The 27,306-nt window shown below is 40.7% G+C and overlaps 1 pseudogene; it reads left to right on the plus strand.

Annotated features, from left to right (window-relative positions):
• The first annotated feature begins 11,760 nt into the window (after positions 1-11,760).
• Positions 11,761-16,381, plus strand: LOC113150108 (annotated as a pseudogene).
• Positions 16,382-27,306: the final 10,925 nt, after the last annotated feature.

Here is a 27,306-nt window from a genome sequence, read left to right on the forward strand (position 1 = left end):
TAACGTTTACTGTCTGGACAGGAACAAAAACATATTCTAGTTATTTGTACTGTTGGATTGCTGCATGTAGCTTAAACACAGCACAAAAGAGAACAAGAAGTGATGTTAGCTCATAACCAAGCTGTGTAAATATACAGAATTTTAACAAGATGATCTATTAAGCTTTTTTTTTTAACAAAAAACTGTTACACAGCCAATTTATTTGAAACGTGCCTCACTCACTTTGTTACCAAGTTATTCTACAGCCCCTGTCTTGCCATATAGGGTCAGAGGGACCTGAGTTCTGGATTGTCTCACACGTCTACCTCTCCATGGTAAAGAGTATCACTGCCCTAAAAATATCTGCTCCTTCAGGCATTAAATCAGAGCAACAAAAGTTCCATAGTTTGTAAAAGACATGAAGAATACATGAAATAATAATTTCTTCATTAAGATTTGAGACTATTGTGAAACTTTGCTGTATCCAAACTGAGCAACCACAGAACTAAAGACATCAAGCTATTGAGCTTCCAAATACAAGGTTCAGAACTGAGAAAACAGAATTCCAATTTAATTCTAAATATTTTGAAAAATTTAAAACACTTTATATTGAATTTATCTTTAATATTTGATGACAAACCTAGTAATTATTGTTCAATAGATTAAATTACACACAAATAATAAGGTTGTGGTGTGTGCCAAAGAGCAGTTAATTAAAATAGTCAACATTAGTGTTTACTGAGTATGTCCAATCAGTTCATATTTGCTTCTTGATGTTTTCATTCTTATCTCGACTTCAGTAAAACTCCTCCCAGACCAGAGGACACAAACATTCACTATTTGTCTAAAGACACACAGTTACTATACTTTTGTAAAAGGGAAATTTCAAGTTGCTCCGGATTTTAATAAATTTTTAGCAATGTTTTCAAATATGTTTTCACTTTTATTCTTCCTTCTTCCTTCTTAATGGAGTAGTTTGTGAAATGCTGAGTTTTTTTCTAACTCAACATAAAATGCAACAAAGTTTGCAAAAAAGGAAAGATTTGTGAAGAGACTCTTTGTGGGTTATTTTTCAGAAAAATGAAGAAAGATTAAAACATTAATTGTTTGTGAAGAGACTGTTCTTCACCTCAGCACTATTAAATAGAGACGTGTGTGCGTTTTGAGTTTATCATATTAAAATCTAACTTCTTTTTATTCTTCCCTCTGTTGCAGCTGAATCAGCTTCAGTACCAGCTGATGTCAGCAGAGTGACATCATGGCGTCTGCAGCACCAGGTGAGTCCAGGTTTACACACTGTCTTCTGTCACTGTCCACACATTACACATTTCACGTAGTGAATACAGTTAGCAACTGCAGAGGGATACAAATAGCTTCATATCTATCTGTTTTGCCTTTAAATACTTAAAGTTTTTTTTTTAACTGAAAACTGAAAACCAAATACCTACAGTACCTGTGCCCCTCTACTCCTTTATAAGCCTCTCTTAGTCATCGCCAGGTTGTCAGCGTTTCAGGTTCAGGTTTTACCCAGTAACTACTACTACTATTACCGATGTAGAGATTCTTCTATCCCTCTCTCAATGGTTTTTGCTTCTTTTGTTTTGAACGTTCCAGCAAATTACAGCAAAATTTTCTTCAGTTTGAGACTGCAAATTTAAGGTCAGGTTGTTTCTGCAATGATTTAAAAGTTTGAAACAGTTGGAAAATAAATTCAGCACAACAGCAGTGCTTTTTCTAGTTATCATTACTCTGTTTCCTCGTTCAGTGGTTTCCTTCATGTATTATCTGTTTGAAATCCACCAAACATCAGGGGAGACTTAACATTTAGTCAAAGCGACTTACAAGTACGGTACAATGGTAGGCAGTGTGAGCGTGAGGAGGTCACACTGCCGGTAGCAGGCAGAGATTTGAACCAGTCTCCTACATGGGAGACGATGATGTTACCACTTCACTAAGCAGCTGCTTGTTAATGAAGATACCAGTAATCTTTGCACATCTGAATGATTTAAGGGAACATTAGAAAACAAATGTGGACATAATTTGTTTCTTTGTGTTTTGGGTTTCCTCACAGTCACAGATGATGGACAATCCAGGAAACGTACAAGCAGCCTTGAACTCCTGCCACCTAAGAGCGAGTCAGTCTGTTTGTTTTGTTGATCTAAAATAATCATATTTAACAGTGGAAGCTCTCAAATGTCTGATTTAAGCAACTAAAAAGAAAGAAATATCAATATATGTCACATTTCTGTATTCTCTGTATTATAATGACTCTATTTATAGAAAGCATTTTGTTTTCAGTGTCTGAGCTGAGGGTTGTTCTGCTGGGAAACAACTGGTCTGATCGAAAGAGAAGTGTTGAACTGTTTACTTGGACAAACTGTGTTCAACACTGAAAAAGCATCAGACCACTGTCTGAGGGTCAGAGGACTGATTGAGGACAAAGAAATAGTTCTCATCAATTCAATTCAATTCAATTCAATTCAATTCAATTTTATTTGTAGAGCGCTTTTTTACAATTGACATTGTCACAAAGCAGCTTTACACAACCAAACAACAGTACATGAACAGTGAATGTGTAAGAATCATAATAATCAGATTGTCCCTGATGAGCAAGCCGAGGGCGACAGTGGCAAGGAAAAACTCCCTGAGAAGGCAACAGGAAGAAACCTTGAGAGGAACCAGACTCAACAGGGAACCCATCCTCATATGGGTGATTACATGCTGTGTAGGCAGCAGTCCAGTATAACAGTTAAAGTCTTTTAAGTTAATATGGAGTCCAGTTAGTTAATTGCAGGCAGACTTGTTCCATTACTTGACTATCGAGCGTTGAGTCGAGACCTCCAAGAAACAGCTTCCGACGTCCGCCGAGGCCAAGACCGACTTCATAGTAGCTTGACCAATCCGGTCTCCAAACGCATCCCAAAGGGCAAACGGTGGATCCAGGCGACGAGATCTCCAGCCAGAAGTTGGGCATCAGGACGAGTCAGACAGGTCCAGAGGGCAAAGGGTGGAATGACGTGTAGCTCGACAGAAAGACAGGAAGAGGGAAATAGAGAAGTAGAGAAAGAGAGAGATGGCAGTTAGTTGTATCCACAGTCAGATAAACTTTGAGGTGAATGTATATTTAGTGTAGTGCAGCAGGGACTCCGGCAGGACTAATTATGACAGCCTAACTAAAAGGGTGGGTTCAGAAGGAAACACAGAGATGAGGGCTCACTGGGATGTAGAGCAACCGAACACTTCACCATCAACAAACCTGAGTGATCAGTGAGAGTTGGGAAGACAGCATCTAAACATACCAGTTCACCATAATGCTCTACGTCCATGAGTCCTTCCCAGATCTATTTACTCAAAATGCTTGACTAAATAAATAGGTTTTCAGCCTAGACTTAAACACTGAGACTGTGTCTGAGTCCCGAACGCTATTTGGAAGGCTATTACATAACTTTAGGGCTTTGTAAGAAAAGGCTCTGCCCCCAGCTGTAGTTTTTAGGATACGAGGTACTGACAGGTAGCCAGCATCCTTTGAGCGAAGTAGGCGTGGTGGATCATAAGACACTAGCAATTCACTTAGATATTGCGGCGCAAGACCATTTAATGCTTTAAATGTCAAAAGTAGTATTTTAAAATCAATGCGAAATTTCACGGGGAGCCAGTGAAGTGTAGATAAGATAGGCGTGATGTGCTCGTATCTTCTGGTTCTAGTGAGGACTCTCGCTGCTGCATTCTGAACTAACTGAAGCTTGTTTATGCACCTGGTTGAACAGCCAGACAGTAAGGCATTACAGTAGTCCAACCTAGAGGTGATGAAAGCATGGACTAATTTTTCTGCATCATTTAGTGACAAAATATTCCTTATCTTGGCAATATTTCTGAGGTGAAAGAAAGCTGTCCTGGTGATATTATCTACATAAGCTTCAAATGAAAGACTGGAATCTAGAATCACACCAAGGTCTTTGACTGTTGCACTAGATGTAACGGAAAGGCCATCTAGAGTTACGGTGTGATCTAACATCTTGCTTCTAGCTGCAGATGATCCTATAACTAGTACTTCTGTCTTATCAGGATTTAGCAGAAGGAAGTTAATTAGCATCCAGTCTCGTATATCCTTTACACATTGCTCAACTTTATTAAGCAGTTTGATCTCATCTGGTTTTGATGAAACATATAACTGTGTGTCGTCAGCATAACAATGAAAGTTAATACCATGTTTACGGATAATGTTGCCCAGAGGAAGCATGTAGAGGGAAAGAAGCAGGGGGCCTAAAACTGAACCCTGTGGAACACCAAACTCCACTGGAGAGCATGTGGAGTAATCGCCATTTAGATCTACATAACTGATAACGATCAGTCAAATAGGACCTAAGCCAGGAGAGGGCTGTTCCCCTAATTCCAACAACATTTTCTAGTCTGTGAAGGAGAATACTATGGTCAATGGTGTCAAAAGCTGCACTGAGGTCGAGTAGCACAAGCATAGAGACACTACCCTGATCAGCGGCCAATAGGAGGTCATTTACTACTTTAACAAGGGCCGTCTCTGTGCTGTGATGAGGCCTAAATCCTGACTGATAGAGTTCGTGTATGTTATTTCTATGAAGATACGAGGATAGCTGCCCAGTTACTATCTTTTCGAGAATCTTAGAGATAAAGGGGAGGTTTGATATCGGCCTGTAATTTGACAGCTGACAAGGGTCGAGATCAGGTTTCTTGATTAGCAGTTTAATTACTGCTAATTTAAAACACTTTGGGACATACCCCCAGCTGAGTGAGGAATTTATGATTGTCAGCAGGGGTTCTATTATTTCTGGCACTATCTGTTTTAGAAAGTGTGTCGGTATAGGGTCTAATGTACAGGTTGAAGATTTTGCAGAAGAGATGAGTGAAATTAGTTCATTCTCTTCAAGGGGAGTAAAGTAATCTAGGTACTGATCTGCTGAGCTTAGCTCGTCGCCTGCGTCAACTAAATTGTCTGGTTTTAAAGCTTGAATTTTCTGCCTTATATTTACAATTTTGTTATTGAAAAAGTTCATGAAGTCCTCACTACTGCACAACGTTGTTGTGGAGATATCTGCAGTAGTTTTCTTTCTAGTTAATTTGGCTACTGTATTAAATAAAAATCTAGGGTTATTTTTGTTGTTTTCTATAACAGTGGAGAGATACGTTGATCTAGCTGCACTAAGAGCTTTTTTATAGTTCAGGATGCTCTCCTTCCACGCTATCTGGAATACTGACAATTTAGTTTGGCGCCATTTACGTTCTAACATTCGAGCAGTCTGTTTTAAGGCGGGCGTGTCATCGTTATACCAGGGAGCGAGTTTCTTATCTCTGATGACTTCTCTTTTAACTGGAGCTACATTATCTAAGGTATAACGTAATGACGACTCGAGATATTCAGTCGCCTGGTCTAGTTCTGTGGTGTCAGACGGTGATCCGATCAAAGTTGATAACTCTGGGTGATTACTAATAAAGCTCTGTGCGGTAGTTGATGTAAACGTACGCTGAGTATACATTATTAATATGACACACTGTAGTTGAAACAAGATAGTGGTCTGAGATAACTTCAGACATTGGGAGCGTAAGTAAATTTCTTATACTTAAACCGAAGGATATTATTAAATCTAAGGTGTGACCCGCTTTATGAGTGGGTCCTACTACACACTGATCTACTCCTAGCGAGTCCAATATGGACATAAATGCTGTTCTCAGAGGGTCTTCTGGATTCTCAAAGTGAATATTAAAATCTCCAGCAATTAACGCTTTGTCTACAGAAACAACTAGGTTAGAGAGGAAATCTGCAAATTCACAAAGAAATTCAGAGTAGGGCCCTGGGGGTCTGTAAATGATAATTAGCGGGATCGGCTGAGCAGACTTTATATTTGTATCTATACTTGTTATGTTAGTATAAAGACATTCAAAAGCTTTAAATTTGTGTACATGCTTTTGTACTATAGTCAGTTTATCATTGTAAATAACTGCGACACCTCCTCCTCTACCAGTCAGACGAGGCTGGTGAATGTAGCTGTATCCAGGAGGAGTTGCTTCATTTAAAGCTACATACTCGTCCTGTTTAATCCAGGTTTCTGTTAAACAGAGTATATCAAACTCCTGATCTGTGATAGTTTCATTAACAGTAAGAGCTTTAGATGTAAGAGATCTAATATTTAACAATCCTAACTTCAGATCAGAGGTGCTGGCTGCACAATCAGTGTGCTCTGAATTTGAGGTCACTATGTTAATTAGATTATTAAAACAGACTTTCTGGGTTTTTCTAGCTTTTTGTTTAGCTCGAGGAACAGACACAGTCTCAATATGTTGAACCCTGAGCGACGACTCTGTGCAGCTAGCAGACGGTTGGTTTAGCCTGTTTGCCTGCTCCCTGGCCTGGACTCTGGGTAGCCAGCGACTAGCTAGGCCTGATCTTAGACTATGAGCTATGCTACAAGAAATGAGAGCAGCACCTTCCCGAGTGGGATGGACACCGTCCCGCCCTAACAGGCCAGGTTTGCCCTCAAAGGTCCTCCAATTATCTATGAAGCCCACGTTGTTTTCGGAGCACCACCTGGACATCCAGCGGTTCAGCGACCATAACCTGCTGTAGGTTATGTCGCCTCGTCTCATTGGGAGGGGGCCAGAGCAGATTACCACTTCGGACATCGCCTTCGCTAATTTAAACACCTCTTTAAAATTATTCTTCGTAACCTCAGACTGACGAAGGCGTATATCGTTAGCTCCGGCATGTACCACTATATTAGAAAAGCTATGCTATCCTAAGGCCCTAAGATTGCCTTCAATGTCCGGTGCCCTGGCCCCCGGGATACACCTGACCACAGCCGCTGGAGCCCCTAAAGGTCTGGCTAATTTCACGTGTCTCATGATGGAGTCTCCTATAACCAGAGTTCTTCCAGGTTTCTCAGCGGGTGAATCACTGAGGGGGGCAAACCTGTTAGACACGTGAAGCGCGGGGGTGGTGTGCTCCGGTGGGCTAGCTTTAGCCTTAGCCTTAGGTTTGGCTGCGCGAGTATGCCGCCGAGTCGTCACCCACTCGCCCCGCTCATCAACATCCCAGATCTGCTGCATCCTGAAATCTCTGAAGACAAACTGACAGAACATGTAGAAAACTGTGTGAGACTCTCTGATCCTGGACCTCATGTGTTCCTGCTGGTTCTACAGCCTGAAGACTTCACTGAGCTACAAACAAAGAGACTACGATCAATCCTTGAACTCTTTGGTGATCGATCATTTGATCATTTACTGGTGCTGATATCAACACCCAGAGAGGAGAGTTCAGGTTCCACAGTAAAATACCTGCAGCATCATCTGTTAGGAGACATTATGAGGAAATGTAGACACAAGATGTTGTGGCAGGAAAATCTCGAACGTCCAGAGCTGTTAAAGATCATGGACCAGATTGTGGAAGAGAACGATGGAGATCATGTGAGCTGTGATGTATTTGAAGACGTAAAGTCTGATTTATCCAGTGGTCATGAAAGTAGAAGGAGGAAAGAAAGAAGAAGGAGCAGCCAGTGTTAAAGTGGATCCTGTTGAACCAGTCAGCAGATGACATTCAGCACTGACTGCAGGAGCCAAAAGTTTCTCACAGTGCCAGGACAATATTGAACAACTGCAGCTGCTTTCACTCAGATCTTCACCCCAGTGACTGTTCATGACCTATGATCTCTGCCTGGGTTACACGTTACTGGTCCCACACACCAACAATCGGTGTGTGGAGCACATGTGGCAGAGCAGTGTGCAGAAAAAAGGTGCCCATGATGAGACCAAGATTAACTTTTAATAATAATAATATGATGAAATGTTTGGAGGAATAAAGGATCTCCTCATGATCCAAATCGTACAAGCTTGTCTGTGAAGCAGGGTGAAGGTGGCATCATGGTTTTAGCTGCATGGGTACTGGACTGTAGGTCTGTCATCTTTATGATTTACAAATCTAATTATTTTAAATGCATGTTTTTAAATCCTAGTTAATTGTCATGTTCCCGTTGATTGTACTCATCAGTTGTCCTAAAAACCCAGTGATGATAGAGACTCATAAATCACAAGGTGAGATAAACATACACAAGGATTAAAAGGTTGAACCAACAACATATAATCACATGATCAAAACAGTTTCCTCCCTATTAATAACACTAATTAAGTTTGGCAATGATCTTTGTGCCTTTGTTTCAATAATAATAATAAATTCACTATGGATCTACTATGACCTCTAGTGTGTTTTTACTTGTGTCCAGCAGGTGAAGCTGTTGGTTTCAGAGCTTCTGAATCTGCCTGAATTTAATAGAAGAGAATGTATTAATCTATTAAAACTGTTAACTATCACTACATATGTAGCTGTGGCTGCTGAAAATAGTGTTTTCTATGTTGAGTTTTACAGACAGGACATTTGGTTGATCTGAATAAATAAAACTAAACTACCGCTACCACTAAGTACAGTACAGTATATAGTAGAGCTCTGAGTGGTAACTTTTTAAAAATGATCATTATGTATGAACAAACAGGTGAATATTGATTAACGTACAAGTCTTTGCAGTGTAAAATAAAATATTGTACTATTTACTTCATTATATTTATTGGATCACTATAGTTTCTACTTACCTTACAAATAAAGTTTCTAAATGTGAGTGAATGTAAAAAGTCATCAGACTGTAGAAAGGTGAGATCACAATGTTACTCACTGTTATATTTACATTGTTCATGTTTCAAGGTAAAGAGTGGAAAATCATAAAAGTCTATTTATTACAATTAAGATGTAGGTTTTGTTTTTATTTCTGATGTGAACAATCCAGTAAAATCACAAACAATTGATTTGTGTTAGTTTTCTAGTGTTGAGCAGAAGTCTTTTGCTTTTAAAGTAAATTATACTAATTGATGAAGTGTCAGTCTCTGCACCACCATTAGCTCCATTATCTATAGTACTGAACGTCTAATTAGACAAGACCTGGTGGTGTTTTACCTCCTTAATTCACCTTTCTCACTTGTTCCTTCAGTTATCAGTTAATTGGATAAATGACTTGGCTCTTCCAAAACACTATAATTAATAATAGTTGATATATAATACTAACTTATTTTTCCTATTTGTAAAACTCTTACAGCTCCCACATTGTGTCACATCCTATCTTCAAAGCCGCCAACCACAGTATATGATCCAACAAATAAAATTAATTGATCTGCAAAGCTGGATTCTTAAATTGTCTCATAGTAATTTGAACGTTTTACCAGCTGATTTAAAGTGCTTGTTTGTGTCATTATGTTTTTTGTTGTTTTTTTTTTCATATGTTTTTGCAAAATCTAGGATTGTTGCTTCTGTCTTTGTTAGGCTGTATCTTACATCTCTTATTGTTGAATGGTCTTTTCTTGTTCTCAGTTCACTCTTTGAATTATTCTTATCTCACTCCTGTCAGCCTATTTTGAACTTTGTTTTTCACTATGATTGTTCAGGTGTCCACAGTGTAAAAGTGTCTGTGCATTGAGAACCAGGGTCTGATAATCTATGTCCAGCAGGTGGAGCTGTAACATGACCCAGTGATTACAGCAGCTCCACACCACAGTGACAGTGTGGGTTCTTTCCAGCTTCCTCCCACTGTTCAGAAACATGCATGTTGTCTTAATTAGTGACTCTGAAAGGCCCAGGTGTGACTGTGAATGGTCTGCAAAAAGTTCCACAGAGTTAGGAACCGTCTGCAATGCATCATTCTGTCTGTATTAATATAAAATCTCACTAACTTCTTTGTCATGTGACATATTTACTCAGACTCTGTTTTAACATGTGCAGCTACACATCTCACAGAGGGCACACTCCTTTCGTATCCTACTTTGCATAGTACTATAGTTTCTAATTGGTTTCCATAGCTTCATGTTAAGTTCCTTATTTTTCATCCTCCCCCCCTACCATCCACATATGACAGGACTCAGTGTTTTTGTTGTCATACTCACAAACTGTGGTCTGTCTCCAGGATGTGGACCTCTCTTTACCAAAGGGGTCAGTCAGTTACAGTGGAACAGTGGTCCTCATCCTTTTTTGCGCCACGGACTGGTTTAATGTCAGACAATGTTTTCACAGAGCGGCCTTTAAGGTGTGGCAGATAAATGCAACAAAATAAAATAATACATAAAAACCGGTATTTTTTAAATATATAGGGGTGAGATTTTTGCCGATTAAAATAAAGTGGCGACGCAGTTTTTAAGACTGATCAGAGAGTCGGTCGCCAGTCACCAGATAATATGCTCAGGCTTGGTGTATCACAAAAAATCAAAATTTCCAGTAGGACTCCTGGTTCTGTCTGTTAAATGCAGCTTTCTTTTTCTTTGAAGTCGTAGGTTCTTCCTCTATCTCGTCACTGGCTGTTTTACCCTGCACAAAGAAACTTTTTTTTTACTTCCACAATATGAATATAAAATAAAGACTCTGTGTTTATTACTTCAATAGGAGAAGTGTGATGCCTGTCAGAAGTGGTTTCATGTGTTTGGTATAAAATAGAATATTATAGGAGACAAAACTGGTATTTTATAGGAGACACTAGAATATTACAGGAGACAACAGGACATTATGGGAGAAGAGGAATTTAAACATATATATATTTTTACTGTATCTGAGTTCACTTAGCAGTAACAGATGTCCTTTCCTGTTACAAGCAAAATACTAATTACGTATTAATTATTTTCAGAGGTGGGTAGTAACGTGTTACATTTACTCTGTTACATGTACTTGAGTAACTTTTTTTTTAAAAAGTACTTTTTTTTTGTTTTACTGCACCATACTTTTACCTTTACTTTAGTATTTCTGTGTAGAAGTAACTTTTCTCTTACTCTGCTACATTCGACATAGCGGGAAAAAAGTCGTCAGTCCTATAAGATCAAAGTTGGCGGAGCTCTCTACAACTGAAGATGATGAACAAACCTGGCCTCATGTTAAAAACATGTTTGAACAGCTTCGTCATGCTGTGTCTTCTCTGTCAAAACAGACAAAGACATTTCAGAGTATAAACACTCAATGTCTAATCCGAGGAAACATGTTGCAGTACGTTTAGCTGTTTCATTTAGTGTTGTAATGTTAGCATGTTTAATTAGCAAGTTAGCTAGAGGCTAAAAATATAAATTCTTTAATTTGTTCTACTGGATAAGTAAATACAGACATGTGGTAGCGTCACTGTGTCAAATTATTTGTCTATTATTTCATTAATAACGTTTATATCCTGTATCGGACAGCTCTGTAGTGTTTGTGTCTGTGTCGTGGATTTTATTAAATCGTGGATTTTATTATTTCGATCATTTATTATTCCTCCTTCACTCACTTCACTCCAAGAACCTTTAAAAACTACTATTGAAGTAGTTCAATAGAGTGAAAAACCAAACATGCAGACACAGTTTATTGTAAAGTGAACCCTCTGTTGTTTGCTGCCGTTTGGAGGACAACTCAATTTACACTGGAAAAATTTAGCTGTTCAAAAATGTATTCTTTATGTTGTGATATGTTTTTACTCATTTAATTTTATTTATTTATTTCATTCATTTTATTTTATTATTTATAATGTCTGCATTATCATTTTAACTGGCTGCAGTGTTTACAAAGTTTCTAAGAAAATAAACAAGAACAATGAAACGTTACTCAGTACTTGATGAGTAACTGTGCTCTCGTTCCGTATTTCAGAAAATCCTTTATGAGTCTGGACATAAATAGAAACTGCAATGTAAATGTTTGGCATTTTGTTTTTTTCTTTCCAGCTGAATTAGTGTCTGGCTTATTTCCACACAATGTTTTCAGCAGAACACATAATGGCAGCTGCAGCACCAGGTGGGTCCAGTCAGACTTTATTAGTATGAATTATACAGTCTTCTCTCATTGTCCAACACACACTATATAATAACATGTCTGTGGACCCGGAATTAAGCTGTTTCAAGTTATTGAAATGCACCACTTAATAATGAGAATGATTTGTGCCCTGATCATGTTCAGAAGACAGTAGATTGAAAAGATTGTTTTTCCCATTTTACAGTCACAGAGAAACCACAACCCATGAAGCGCAGAAGGAGCATTGGAGGCGTGCCGCCTACAAGTGAGTCGAACTGATTTAACAGATCAAAAACTAAAAAATGTAATAATTACATTACAGTGTATATACAGTAAATTAGTGGGATATCAATGTATTATTTATTCCACTCTATCTATTGAAACAATATTTAACATTTTAATAATTAGAATACTTTTCATTTCAGTGTCTGAGCTGAGGGTTGTTCTGCTCGGGAACAACTGGTTAAGGAGGAGTTTAGTGGGGAACATTATACTGGGAGAAGCTAAGTTCAACACTGAGAATAAACCAGACCACTGTCTGAGGATCAGTGAACTGACTCAGGACAAAGAAATAGTTCTCATTAACACCCCAGATCTGGTACATCCTGAAATCTCTGAAGACAAACTGACAGAACATGTAGAAAACTGTGTGAGACTCTCTGCTCCTGGACCTCATGTGTTCCTGCTGGTTCTACAGCCTGAAGACTTCACTGAGCTACAAACAAAGAGGCTACGATCAATCCTTGAACACTTTGGTGATCGATCATTTGATCATTCACTGGTTCTGATATCAACACCCAGAGAGGAGAGTTCAGGTTCCACAGTAAAATACCTGCAGCATCATCTGTTAGGAGACATTATGAGGAAATGTAGACAATAGATGTTGTGGCAGGAAAATCTCGAACGTCCAGAGCTGTTAAAGATCATGGACCAGATTGTGGAAGAGAACAATGGAGATCATGTGAGCTGTGATGTATTTGAGGACGCAAAGTCTGATTTATCCAGTGGTCATGAAGAAGCAGCCAGTCTCAGGGACCATGTTACTCAGGGTTTAGTGACAGCAAAAAACTACGTTTTTGATTGTGAGTATACTTGATCTATAATGTTGTCACATTCACTAATATGTGAAGATGAAGTTGATGTACTGTAATGAGCAGCTTTGTCTTTAAACAGGGTTTACATCATATACTTCATCAGCAGCGTTAAGTCCAGTCGACCAATGTAAGTAGATGAAATTTACTGAAGACAAATGTGTTTAATTAATCCCAAACAGCATTTTAGTGCAGCTGTCAGAGGTGAGTGTAGGAGCAACAATCTGGTTTAAATACTGTGTAGTTTATGTAGTAACATAAACTTTAGAGCGTTATGAACCTCATACTCTCTGTAGTTATATTTAACATAACAAAAACTAATTATCAGCAGTGCAGCTCAATACTATGAAGACTTGTCTTCCAGTACTATAACTTAACTTTTGTTAACCCGAGGTCTAGAAATTATTCACCAGGGAGAAACTGATTTACGTTCAAAGAAAACTGCTGCTCTGATTTACTGAGAACTCCCTTTCAGAGCAGAGACATTCACCATCTGTCACCATCTAGTGGTCAAACCACCACTTAGATCCTGTTTTTCTCTCTGTTGTTTATAGTGTCTCCTCTCAGGATTGTGCTTTTGGGGAAAAGTGAAGACAAAAAGACAAAACTTGGCAATGTCCTGATTGGAGATCAAGGTTTTCATTTAAAAAAAAACTGAACCTATCAGACACTGTGTGGCCACCTGTGGAGAGTGGAGAGGAAGCTCTGTGACAGTAGTGAAAACGCCAGATGTGTTCAGTCTGCCTGAGCACACAGTGAAGAGAGAGGTGCTGAGATGTATGAATCTGTCCCGTCCTGGACCAAATGTTTTACTACTGTTAGTCAAAACTTCAGAATTCAACACAGAGATGAAAGAAAAACTGAAGTACACGCTCAGTTTGTTTGGTCCAGATGCATTTAAATACTCAATGGTCATCATCACACACAAGGAGAAAGAAACAAGTTTCACTGTAAATCAGCTGTTAGAGGAGTGTGGGGGAAGATGCTTCAACATGTTTGATCATGACAAGAAACTGTTGATGGAAAAGATTGAGAACATTTTATATGGAAACAAAGGGACCTTCCTCCACCTCACTGAAGAGATGTCTGAACCCATCAAACCAGCTTTAAACCTGGTTCTATGTGGTAGAAGAGGAGCAGGGAAGACTTCAGCAGCCAAGACCATTTTAGGTCAGACAGAGCTTCATTCAGTCTCCAACTCATCAGAGTGTGTTAAGAATCAGGGAGAGGTGTGTGGACGTTGGGTTTCCCTGGTGGAGCTGCCTGCCTTGTATGGAAAACCTCAGGAGACAGTGATGGAGGAATCATTCAGGTGTATCTCCCTCTGTGATCCTGAGGGGGTCCATGCCTTCATCCTGGACCTACCTGTGGGTCCCCTCACTGATGAAGACAAGGGAGAGTTAGAGACCATCCAGAACACATTCAGCTCTATAGTCAATGACTTCACCATGATTCTGTTCACTGTGGAGTCAGATCCTACAGATCCAGCTGTTGTTAACTTTGTAAGAGAGAACAGAGACATCCAGGAGCTCTGTCAGAGCTGTGGAGGAAGATATGTTGTTGTCAACATCAAGGACAGGAAGATGAGAGAGGAGATGTTGGAGACTGTGGACCAAGTTAGACTGTCCAGAAATAAATCATGTAGTTTTACAACAGAAACATTTACTCGTGTCCAAATGCAAAATGTTTTACAACTAGAGAGAAACGTCACCACATTACACACTAAACTGAGGAAGCTGAAAGACAATATTGTCACATGTAAGTACTTCCTGTTTTAAATACCTTTTCTAAACATACAGTATTCTAAATAATTAAAGCTACTATATTATTTTCTTTTGATGTTTCAGGCGATGAAGAGGAGCAGAGTCCAGAGAGTCTCAGGATTGTTCTGATAGGGAAGACTGGCTGTGGAAAGAGTTCTTCAGGAAACACTATTCTAGGAAGAAAAGAGTTTAAAGCTGAACTAAGTCAAATATCAGTCACTAAACAATGTCAGAAAGAACAGAGTGAAGTTAACGGTCGTCCTGTTGTTGTGGTCGACACTCCTGGTCTGTTTGATTCAACCTTATCTAATGAACAAGTTAATGATGAGATGGTGAAATGTATCAGTCTTCTGGCTCCAGGACCACATGTCTTCCTGTTGGTGTTACAGATTGGTCGACTCACACCAGAGGAGAAGGAGACGTTAAAACTTATAAAAGAAGGCTTCGGAAAGAATTCAGAGAAATTCACCATCGTTCTTTTAACTGGAGGAGATTCACTGGAACATGAGGAGCTGACGATTGAAGAATACATAGAACAATATTGTGATGATTGTTTTAAGAAGTTGATCAGTGACTGTGGAGGAAGATACCATGCGTTTAATAACTATGATAAAAACAACCTCAAACAAGTCAGTGAACTGATAGAAAAGATCAACACCATGGTGAAGAGAAATGGAGGCAGCTACTTCACTAATGAGATGCTGCAAGAAGCTGAAGCAGCGATAAAGAAAGAAATGGAGAGAATCCTGAAGGAGAAAGAAGAAGAGATGAAGAGAGAGAGAGAAGAACTGGAAAGAAAATATGAGGAAGAGAAAAAAGCCATAAAAAGAAGAATGGAAGAACAGAAAGCTGCAATTGAACAGGACAGAAAACTGAAAGATGAACAACTGATGGAAATGGAAGAAAAGATGAGGGAGCGTGAGGAGAGAAGGAAAGAACAAGAAACTAGAGAATAAGAAGAGAGAAAGAGGAAAAGAGATGATGAAACCAAGCAGAAGGAGTGGGAAGAAAAACAGTCAGTTTTAAAGGAACAAATCAAATCAGAGTCAGGGCTTAAGGAGCGAAGAGACATGTTGCAGCTCGAACGAGAAGCCTGGGAGAAAGAAAGAAAAGAGTGGTGGGAAAAACGAACACAAGACGACGAACAGAGGCGACACGAGGAGCAAAGACTTCAAAAGCTTCTACAACAATATGCACAGGAAAGAGAAGAATCCGAAAGGAATAAAAGAGACGAGGATAAGGCCAGAAAAGAATGGGAGGAAAAGAAGCAGAATGAATTAGAGAACAACTACAAGGAAATAATGGAGAAGCTGCAGAAGACACATGAAGAGGAAGCCAGAAAGAAAGCTGAAGAGTTGAATGAATTCAAAGAGAAACACAGCAAAGACTTAGCAGCTCACAAACAAGAGCATGAGGCACAAATGAAGGACAAAGATGAAAAGTACGACCTGTTGAAGGCGCTTTCAGTCTGCAATGAAAGACAAAGGAGGGAAAATCACCAGAGACAAATCAGTGACTTAGTGAAGTGTGTGACCAGGAGGAGTGGAAATGTGACCAGAATCAAAGAGCTACTGATCCTGCAGGAAAACCAGAAGAAGAAAGTGGAAAATCAGGAGGAGAAAGAAAACCTGCAGAAAATCCACGAGAGAGAAATAAGTGACCTGATCCAGGAACTGCTGAACCAAGTGGAGACCAAATCTCCCTGTTGTATTTTATGAAGGGGAGATCATTCAATCTGTCACTCTGTATGTTGTAACTGACTATAAACATCATAAGTATTATTAACCTGTTGATTTCAGCTACGTGTTTCTGAATAATGACAAACAGGAAGAGACAGAAGAAAAATATGTATCTTAAACACGTCTCTAGTTTTCCTACATTTTACAATAAAGGGCCTTCAAAATATTCCCTGACTCATCTTACACTAATCAATTCTGATCACTCTGTTTATTGTGGTAACATGAATTATGTTAATACTCTGTATGAGTGGTGTGACTTCTGTGGATTTGAACCCCAGTTGTACTTCACTATCCAGCCACTAACCAAATTGTGAGAGTTAAATGCATGTACAGAGGCACAAAATTTAACAGTTTTAAAATCAGAGACAGTAACAGTAAACTGATCTCTATCTCTCTCTCTCTCTCGGACTGTAGTGGGGTCGACGACTCTCCCGGCACAGACGCTGAGATGTCCGGTTCTAATTCCTCCCAGTCTCAGAGACAAAGAGCGTACAGTGACAAAAGAGTTAAACTGTTCCTGCTACGAACTAAGAACTTAAAGGGGGTGAAAGTTGAAGATTATTTTTCTGATACGGAACTGTTTGTGAACTCAGTCCGTGGTCAGATGAGGGGCAGAGGTAACGGGGGCTACACAGACCAGGAGGTGTACAGACTCAAGAAGTTAGTGTTCAAGCTGAGCCAGGAACCTGAGGATGATGGAGGGTTGTTCTAAGTGCTCACTCCCTGCCCTGGTTTTCCTGCTGTTGTTCTGTGGTTGTTTTTTCTTCTCTCTCCCCATTACTACTTTCAAAATGGGCACTTTGAATCTGAACGGGGCCAGAGACCTGAAGAAGAGAATGGTTTTATATGAACTAATGAAACTGAATCACGTTGACGTGATGCTAATACAGGAAACACACAGTGACGGCAGTAATGTGGTTGACTGGCACAGGGAGTGGCTTGGACAGGTGGTACTGAGCCATGGCAGCAGCAGCAGCGGGGGTGTAGGTATCCTGTTTTCTGGATCCTGCCCTCCTGTCTCCTTCACCACATCTGAAGTGGTTCCTGGCAGACTGCTGCTGGTCCAGGCAGTGTTTGAACGCACCAAAGTGCTCTTGGACAATGTTTACGCTCCTAATACAGGAGCGGAGAGACTCCTGCTCCTCACTGAAGTAAACTCTGTTCTGATTCACTGTAACTGTGAAGACTATTTGTTCTTAGGTGGTGATTTTAACTGTACTGCGAACGACCGTCTAGACAGGAACCACATCGAGCCTCATCCTGCATCTGGGCGTGTTTTACAACAGGTCACTGAAGCTCATGAGCTGGTCGATGTCTGGAGGAGCCTCCACGGCTCTGACAGACAGTACACATGGTCCCACGTGAGAGATGGCACGATCTCCTTAGCGAGACTGGACCGTTTTTATTCCTTTAAGCACCAGATGAGTTCTTTCAGGTCCTGTTCGATCACACCTGTTGGTTTTACTGATCACTCCATGGTTTTGTGTCATGTTTTTATTAATAACATTAAGCACAGGAGCGCATACTGGATTTTTAATGATTCACTGTTGCTGGATGAGTGTTTTAAAGATGGTTTTAGGTTCTTTTGGAAGACTTTTAAAACCCAGAAATCTGATTTTATGAATCTTAGACAGTGGTGGGACTGTGGCAAAGTCCAGATCAAGCAATTCTGCCAACAGTACACTCTCAATGTCACTAGAGACATTACCAGAAGTCGATTGAAGCGCTAGAGAGTGATATTGTGGAACTGCAACTTTTGGCAGATTCCACAGGAAACATAAGACACATTGACGTCCTCAAATCCAAAAAGGCTCTTCTTGCCAGTCTACTGGGCACCAGAACACAAGGCGCACTGGTCCGGTGCAGATTCCAGGCTGTCCCTTTTTCTTCAGTCTGGAAAAGAGGAATGGCCAGAGCAGGTACATCCACAGCCTGCGCTCCTCTGTAGGGGCTGTGCTGACGGAGCCTGGTCACATCAGGGGGAGGGCTGTGGAGTTCTACAGAGACCTGTACAGCAGTGAGTACACTGAGGACTTGGTGCACTATGAGACTTTCTGTGGTGGTCTTCCCCAGGCCTCTGAGGAGGGTAACGTGACGCTCGGCGAACCTCTGTCGTTGCAGGAGCTGTCTTTGACCTTACAGAGTATGAAGGGAGGGTAGGCTCCTGGGCTTGATGGTCTCTTGGTTGAGTTCTTCAAGGCTTTTTGGCCTGAGCTGGGGCACGATCTGCTCGGTGTTGTTGCCGAAAGCTTAACGGAGAACTCTTTGCCCCTCAGCTGCAGACGAGCAGTTCTTACTCTGCTGCCAAAGACTGGTGACCTTCAGGACATTAAGAACTGGCGTCCCGTCTCACTGCTTTGTACTGATTATAAGATCCTGTCCAAGGCTCTGGCCAACAGACTGCGAGAGGTGATGGACCAGGTGGTCCATAGGGACCAGACGTACTGTGTGCCCGGTAGGTTAATCACTGACAATAATAATTCGAGATGTTTTGGACCTCTCTGGTTCATTGGGAATAGACTTGGGTCTGATTTCGCTGGACCAAGAAAAAGCTTTCGACCGGGTCGAGCACCCGTACCTCTGGAAGACTCTGGAGAGGTTTGGTCTCAGCCCTAGTTTGACTGCTATGATCAAGGTTCTGTACCAGGACATTGAGAGTGTACTGAAGGTCAATGGTGAGCTGAGTGCTCCTTTTAAAGTGCGACGAGGCATCAGACAGGGCTGCTCGCTCTCAGGGATGTTGTACGCACTGTCCATAGAGCCTCTTTTACGTCAGGTCCGGTCCTCCATTAGTGGTTTGGCTTTACCCAATTGTACGGCCCACCCCGTGCTGTCGGCCTATGCAGATGATGTTGTTGTTCTTGTTAAGTCACAAACAGAGATCCGTACTTTAGAAAACGTAGTAACAGCTTTTAGCAATGTCTCATCTGCTAAGGTCAACTGGCACAAAAGTGCAGCGTTGGCTGTCGGCAGGTGGAGGAGTGGGCTTCCCACTCTACCAGGGGGTCTCACCTGGCAGAGGGGGGGTTTAAATACTTGGGTGTGCATTTGGGGAATGAAGAGAGTGTAAATAAGAACTGGTCTGGTGTTGTGGAGAAGGTGGAGGGGAGGTTAAAAAAGTGGAGGTGATTACTGCCACAGATGTCGTACAGGGGGAGGGCTCTGGTGATCAACAACTTGGTGGCCAGTGGGCTCTGGCACCGCCTGGCCTGTGTGGACCCCCCTGTCGATCTTCTTAAACGGGTTCAGTCCATTATGGTGAATTTTTTCTGGGACCACCTTCACTGGGTGCCACAGTGTGTTTTGTTTTTACCCAAGGATCAAGGCGGTCAAGGTCTAATCCACTTGTCCAGCAGAGTATCCGCTTTCAGACTTCAGTTTTTCCAAAGGTTTCTCTCTGGACCTGAGGATGTGGTCTGGAGACCCGTGGCCTCTGCCATTCTACGGACAGCTGACGCGTTTCACCTGGACGCTGCGCTGTTTTTAATGGACCCCACTAGTTTTGATGTTTCGGCTTTACCTGTGTTTTATCGGAATGTTTTTCAATCCTGGCGACTGTTTGGGTGGAGGAGGCTGGAGCCTCCCTGTACTGGCTCCTGGCTGAGCCCCTTCTATGCGGGGCCCGGTTAAACGGCTCCACTCCGGGTCTGGCTCCTGCTCTGCTCTCTTCAGGACTGACAACGCTGAAGCACCTGGTTCATGTGGCTGGTCCTGACCTGGGAGACGCACCGGCCGTGGCCACGGCTTTGGGTCTGAGATCAGCCCAGGTCTCAGAGAGGATTTTGGGACTGGTCCTGTCTAGACTGTCTGCTGAGGAGCAACAGATGCTGCAGGATTACTGCAGTGGTGTGGAGAGTCCGGACGAGCGAGATCCTTTTCCTGAACTTGGTTTTACTTTGGACTTTAGGGACTTGACCAGGTGCTTTGACCTCTACACCATCATGGGGAAGACTCTGTACGCCTGCTGTGCAGTGGAGTTGAATAGAGTCCAGCTGGGGGTCAGGGTGGACACAGTGTGGAGGAGGAGGCTGGTCTGCACCCCACGTGGAGGGTCCTCTACAAGCCCCCCCTGAACAAGAGAACTGGAGATCTTCAGTGGAGGATCTTGCACGGGGCGATCGCTGTGAATCATTCACCAGCAAGATCAATCCTGCGGTTTCCTGCGCTTGTGTGCACTGTGGTCTACCGGAGACTGTTTTCCACTGTTTTATGGACTGTGACCGGCTGCGTGAGCTGTTTGATTTGTTGACTGTGCTTTTTGAAGGTTTTAGTGAAACTTGGACCACGACTGTTTTTATCTTTGGGGCTGGGCACCGCAGAGCAGACGCCACCAAGTGGCAACTGCTGAACTTCTTGTCCGGCCAGGCCAAACTTGCAATTTACAAGACCAGGAAGGCCGAGGGTCAGGAGGTCACCTCTGTGTTCCGGGCTTTGGTTCGGGCCCGATTGTGGCTGGATTTTAAGTTTTATAAGTTCATGAACAATCTGCTGGGTTTTATCAGATTGTTGCGCTCAACAGCTGAGTACTGGTAGCTCTCCATGGGCTTGAAAGGGGAGCCAATAGAGTCCTTTCTGGGTCCCAGGTGGCTGTGGCGTGGCATGTAGAGAGAAACTGCAGCATTTAGTGCATCGTCCCCAGGGACACATATATATATATATGAGTGATTAACAGATATTTTGAGTCAAATCAAGTGTTACATTAGTTTAATGAGTTTGACTCATTAAAAGCTTCTCATCTATAAATGAACGGTTTAATCTTGAATATGTTCCAGCTGAATCAATACAGTACAGTTGTTTCCTATATGTCATTTACATGACAGAAAAATATGAAACACAGTGAGTTATATATATACTGTATATACAGCTCCAAGGCTGAGGAGACCTGCAGCAGTACAGAGAGAGAAAGAAAGGAGAAAACACAACTACAGGAGAGAGAAAAGACAAAGTTAATGACATGAAATGGTGGAATATAAAGTCGACATTAGTTGTTGTTGCAGAAGCTACAAAGTTCACAGCTGTTTACAATTATAGACCTAGTTGAGAAACAGAATGATGGAGACAGTTTGAGCTGTGATGTATCTGAAGTAAATACTCTAAATACTGTCTTGAATGAGTTAAATACAAACAACTGTATTATCTTTGCAGCTGTCTGAGGTGGTTTAGTACGTACAACCACCTCAGACAGCTCCATTGACACATGAATTAAACCTGACTATGACTCTTGAACCTATTTAATCTGTCACGGTGCTGTTATTTGAGGTGTTCTGTCTCTAACCAGGGAGCAGGTTGGAGTTTATTTCTCTGCGTCAGAATCCTTGTTGAATTATTAACAGGTCCCTCAAACAACACATCCATTTCCTCACACTGTAAATGTGTATTAATATACTAGTACACACAAAGTATTGTTGTCATTTACAGGTTTCTGTTGTCATCTAGTGGCCAAATAAAAAATGACAGCCTGCTCTGTTTCATATGGAAACACCCAGTTCTCCAATTTAGAAATAATATGGCAACATATCAAATAACACTGATACAAGTTTGTCTGCTTCAATAAATCTGGACCACAAATGGTCAACCAGACGATAAGATCAACTCCAACAGCAGAGATTCAGTGAGTATTAGATGATTCTGTTAAAACAAACTTGTGTCGTCAGATCTACTGTTGAATATGTGGAAACATGTGAACAGCTGCTGCAAACTGACACCAAACATTTTACTTTTACTTTTAACTCGGAGCAGTGATCAGTGAAGGCGCAGGAATAAATCGGTGAGTAAACTTGAACAAACTCTAATCATTACTTCAACATCCAGACGTTAGAATAAAGCCAGTGTCAGTGATCAGACTGTAGATGGATCAACAGACCGTCAGGAGTTGATATGAAACATGTTCACTTCACTGACAAGTCGTTTTTACAGCCTGAAAACTTATGAGGAACAAAAGCAGAAGACTTGGAGTCAGTTTGTGATGTGATTGATAAAAAAAACATTTGTGAAACAAACTTCTCAGAACCACCAATAACATTAATAAGACAGTTGTTGAATTTCTGTTGCTGCATTCCTCAGCACAGCAGCTGACAGAAACATACTCCAACAATCTCACACAGTTCTTTTTATAGATTGTAGATGGGAGGGAGATGTTTTTCTGCTTGTAACTAAACACTGAACATGCTATCTGACTCCCTAGGATAAAAGTCTGGTTCACAAGTTTCACAAGAGTCACTTTTAATTATAACAGTTTAATGAGAGAAACACATGTAAAAGGACAACTATCTATCATTTTTTAACTGTTATGATTCAAATCAAACCATCATTGATTGTTTCTTCTTTCATTCTAATGTGAACTGTTATTAATTTTCTTGTGAATCTAGTTTTGTGGTAAACGGTTCCCAAAGAAGTTCTCCTCCTGTTAATCTTTAATTACAACTTTGTTAGCACTTTCTCCCGAAACTTCACTTTTATTTCTCAGTTTGTCAAAGTATTTGGTTCCTCATTCATCCCATTAAATTACACCGTGAACCACAGGTTGTGGTATAAAGTGCTAATGATCAGTTCAATTAGATACTAACATCAGTGTTTACTCAGTTTGTCCAACTGGGAGTCAGTTCAGATTTGCTTCTTGATGTTTTCATTCTAATCTCGACTTCAGTAAAACTCCTCCCAGACCAGAGGACACAAACATTCACTATTTGTCCAAAGACACAGAGTTACTGTACTTTTGTAAAAGAGAGATTTCAAGTTGTTCAGAAGTTTAATTTCCAGAATTTTATGTAAGAATATATTTTAACTTTTTCTTTGTGGATTATTTTTCTAAAAGATGAAGAATTAAAATATTAATTGTTTGTGAAGAGACTGTTCGTCACCTCAGCACTATTGAATAGAGACGTGTGTGTGTGTTTTGAGTTTATCATATTAAAATCTTACTTCTTTTTATTCTTCCCTCTGTTGCAGCTGAATCAGCTTCAGTACCAGCTGATGTCAGCAGAGTGACATCATGGCGTCTGCAGCACCAGGTGAGTCCAGGTTTACACACTGTCTTCTGTCACTGTCCACACATTACACCTGTTATAAATTAACTCTTAATATACTCTTCAGATGTTTAATGAGGTTTCTGAGTTAAATCTTTACTTGAACAGAATCATGTAATTAATAGTTGTCTAAAGTTAGAATTAAGTTCTGAAAGGAACAGTTGAAAAACTCATGACATTATTTAATATTTATCAGTTTTTGGATTTTCCTTCTTTCCAGTTTGACCTTTATGTTTTGCAGCTGTATTGATGCAGCAATTTAATCTTTTCTCATTAAATCTAATGATTAGATTTTGACTAGGACTGAAACCTAAACTACAAAGACAGATTATCTGTTACATGTGAAGTTTAGTTCTGTAGCACCAGATTCTATATAGGGGTTTTTATTCATGACCCAGTTGCTTCAATCCTTTATTGTTAGTAATTTCAATTTTAAAGACTCATCTGGAGCCCTCAAACACCATCAACGTCCTGACTGAACACAGGACTTTGCTGTGAAATTTCTATGCCTCTGGGCCTCAGCAGCTCTGCCTCAAGGTGACATGACTTTTAAAAAATAACAAAAGTGTTGATGATGTGATTTCATCTGGTCTAGTTTAACAGTTACAGGCTGCTTGTATTTATGCAGCAACCACAGAAAAAAGTCCTACATAGGACTAACTTCAGCTGTATGTTCATGTTCAGCAACATGTCCATGAAAATTCAGCTATCTACACTTCACTATTTAGTTGCTTAGTGCATTTATTTGCAGTGAGAGATGACATTTGATGATTTAGTCAGACATTATAGAAATGATTAGAACTGTTTAATGGTAGTTTTGCCAGGCCCAAGAAAAAAACAATACACAGTGGCAAGAAAAAGTATGTGAACCCTTTGAGGTTACGTGGAGTTTTGCATGAATTTGTCATAAAATGTGCTCCAATCTTCATCTAACTCTAAACAACAATAGAAAAACACAGTCTGCTTAAAATAATACTACACAAACATTATATGTTTTCATGTTTTTATTGATCATAACATGTAAACATTCACAATACAGGGTGGAAAAAGTATGTGAACCTTTGGACTTAATAACTGGTTGACCCTTCTTTGACAGCAATAACCTCAACCAAACGTTTCCTGTAGTTGCAGATCAGACCTGCACAACGATCTGGAGTAATTTTAGACCACTCCTCTTCACAAAACTCTTTCAGTGTAGCAATATTCTTGGGATGTCTGGTGTGAATGGCTCTCTTAAGATCATGCCACAGCATTTCAATCGGGTTGAGGTCAGGACTCTGACTGGGCCACTCCAGAAGGTGTATTTTTTTCTGTTGAAGCCATTCTTTTGTTGAATTACTTGTATGCTTTGGGTCATTGTCCTGTTGCATCAACCATCCTCTGTGGCGCTTCAGTTGGTCGGACAGATGGTCTTACGTTTTCCTGCAAAATGTCTTGATAAACTCTGGAATTCATTTTTCCATCAATGACAACAATCCGTCCAGGCCCTGAGGCAGCAAAACAGACCCAAGCCATGATGCTCCCTCTGCCATGTTCTACGGTGGGGATGAGGTTTTGATGCTGGTGCACTGTGCCTTTTTTTCTAAACAACTGAATTTTGGTTTCATCTGTCCACAGAATATTTTGCCAGTAGTACTGTGGAACATCCAAGTGCTCTTTTGCAAACTTCAAATGTGCTGCAATATTGTTTTTGGACAGCAATGGCTTCCTCCATGGTGTCCTCCCATGTACTCCATTCTTGTTTGATGTTTTCCTTATTGTAGATGTGTCAACATGTTAGGATGTGCCAGAGATTTCTGTCTTTAGCTGACACTCTAGGATGCTTCTTTACCTCATTTAGTATTCTGCGCTGTGCTCTTGCAGTCGTCTTTACAGAACGACCACGCCTAGGGAGAGTAGCAACAGTGCTGCAACAGTAAACCCAAAACTGGTGTGTGTTTTTAAAGAGCAGGACAGCTTTCAGCAACACATCCAATATCATCACACTGATTGGACTCAAGGTTTCCTCACTCCTGGCTCCAATTAGCTCTTGGAGAAGGCATTAGGCTAGAGGTTCACATACTTTTTCCACCCTGCACTGTGAATGTTTACATGTTATGTTCAATAAAAACATACAATGTTTGTGTACTATTATTTTAAGCAGACTGTGTTTTTGTATTGTTGTTACTTAGATGAAGATCAGAGCACATTTTATGACAAATTAATGCAGAAAACCATGAAATTCCAAATGGTTCACTCACTTTTTCTTGCCACTGTAAGAAGAGAAAGAGGGACTGGAAGGGAAATTCAAAATAAAAGCAAGGTCCAGTAATGTGGGACAGGATCATGACAGGTAGTTGTCACCGTTTCAGCCTGGCACCTGCCCAACTGTGGGTTTTCCTCCTCTCTCCCCCTGGTCTCCACCCAGCAGCCACTTCTTTCCCTCTGCTCCCAGTAATTAATTGCACATTGGCTTCTCCTGTGTTCCCCTGTCCCTACAAAAATTCTCCCCAGTCATCTCCACTCTGTCAGATCGTGGTCGTTCCCAACTTGCCTGCTCTCAACCTGCCCTGAACCTGCTTCAAGCCTGCTACCAACCATCTATTCCCAACCTGCTGCCAGCCCTGCGTCTGCTATCAGTCCTGCACCTGCTAACAGTCCTGCTCCTGCTACCGGCCTGCTACCAATCCTGCTCCTAGCCATCCTCCTCAGTACTATTTCTTCCCCCTGGATCCTCTGGAGTCTCAGTTAGTTACCTGTATCCATGAGTTGTTTTGCTTCATTGAGCCGTGGTTTTCTTTTGTACTTTGGTTTCTTGTTTGTTACTTTGTTCTCCGCCACGTTGGTAGTTTTATGTTGTTACTTTGTCTTCGTGTTTTCTGCCTGTTTTTGTAGTTTCCGTTGACACCCCCCTTAGTTCCTTGTTTTTGTTGTCATTAATCCCTGCCTCGTCCATTTCCACACTTGTGACAGGTAGTTCAGCTGCTCCATCATGTAGATTCCACCAAATGCCAGAGACCTTAAGCTGTGTCTGAATAATTAACATTACTCAGTTTCCACATTCAGTGTTTTCCTTCATTTATCATCTGTTGGAAATCCACCAAACATCAGAGGACACTTAATTTAAATCATTGTTAATGAAGAGGCCAGTAAACTTTGCACATCTGAATAATTTTAGAGAACATTAGAGAACAGATGTGGAAAGACTAAAGATCTTTGTGTATGCTCAATCACAGTCACAGATGATAAGAATATGTAGAAGGAGCATTTCCCTGCCATCTCTCAGAGAGTCAAACTCAACAGTTGTTGGTGTAAAATGATAACATTTAACAGTTTCTTTTTAACAGTTCATTTCAGCTCTCAAAATGTCTGATTTAAGCAACTAAAAAGAAAACCATATCAATATATGTTAGATTTATGTATTCTCTGTATTATAATGACTTTAATAATAGAAATAATTTTGTTTTCAGTGTCTGAGTTGAGGGTTGTTCTACTGGGGAACAGCTGGGCTGAGAGGAGCAAACTGGAAAATTTTATACTGAGAGAGACTAAGTTCAACACTGAAACAGCACCAGACCACTGTCTGAGGGTCAGTGGACTGACTGAGGACAAAGAAATAGTTCTCATCAACACCCCAGATCTGCTGCATCCTAAAATCTCTGAAGACAAACTGACAGAACATGTAGAAAACTGTGTGAGACTCTCTGCTCCTGGACCTCATGTGTTCCTGCTGGTTCTACAGCCTGAAGACTTCACTGAAGAACAGAATCTGAGGTTACAATCAATCCTTGAAATATTTTATGATCAATCATTTGATCATTCACTGTTGCTGATATCAACACCCAGAGAGGAGAGTTCAGGTTCCACAGTAAAATACCTGCAGCATCATCTGTTAGGAGACATTATGAGGAAATGTAAACACAAGAT

Source organism: Anabas testudineus, chromosome 9 (assembly GCF_900324465.2).
Source record: "Anabas testudineus chromosome 9, fAnaTes1.2, whole genome shotgun sequence".
NCBI classification, from domain to species: Eukaryota; Metazoa; Chordata; class Actinopteri; order Anabantiformes; family Anabantidae; genus Anabas; species Anabas testudineus.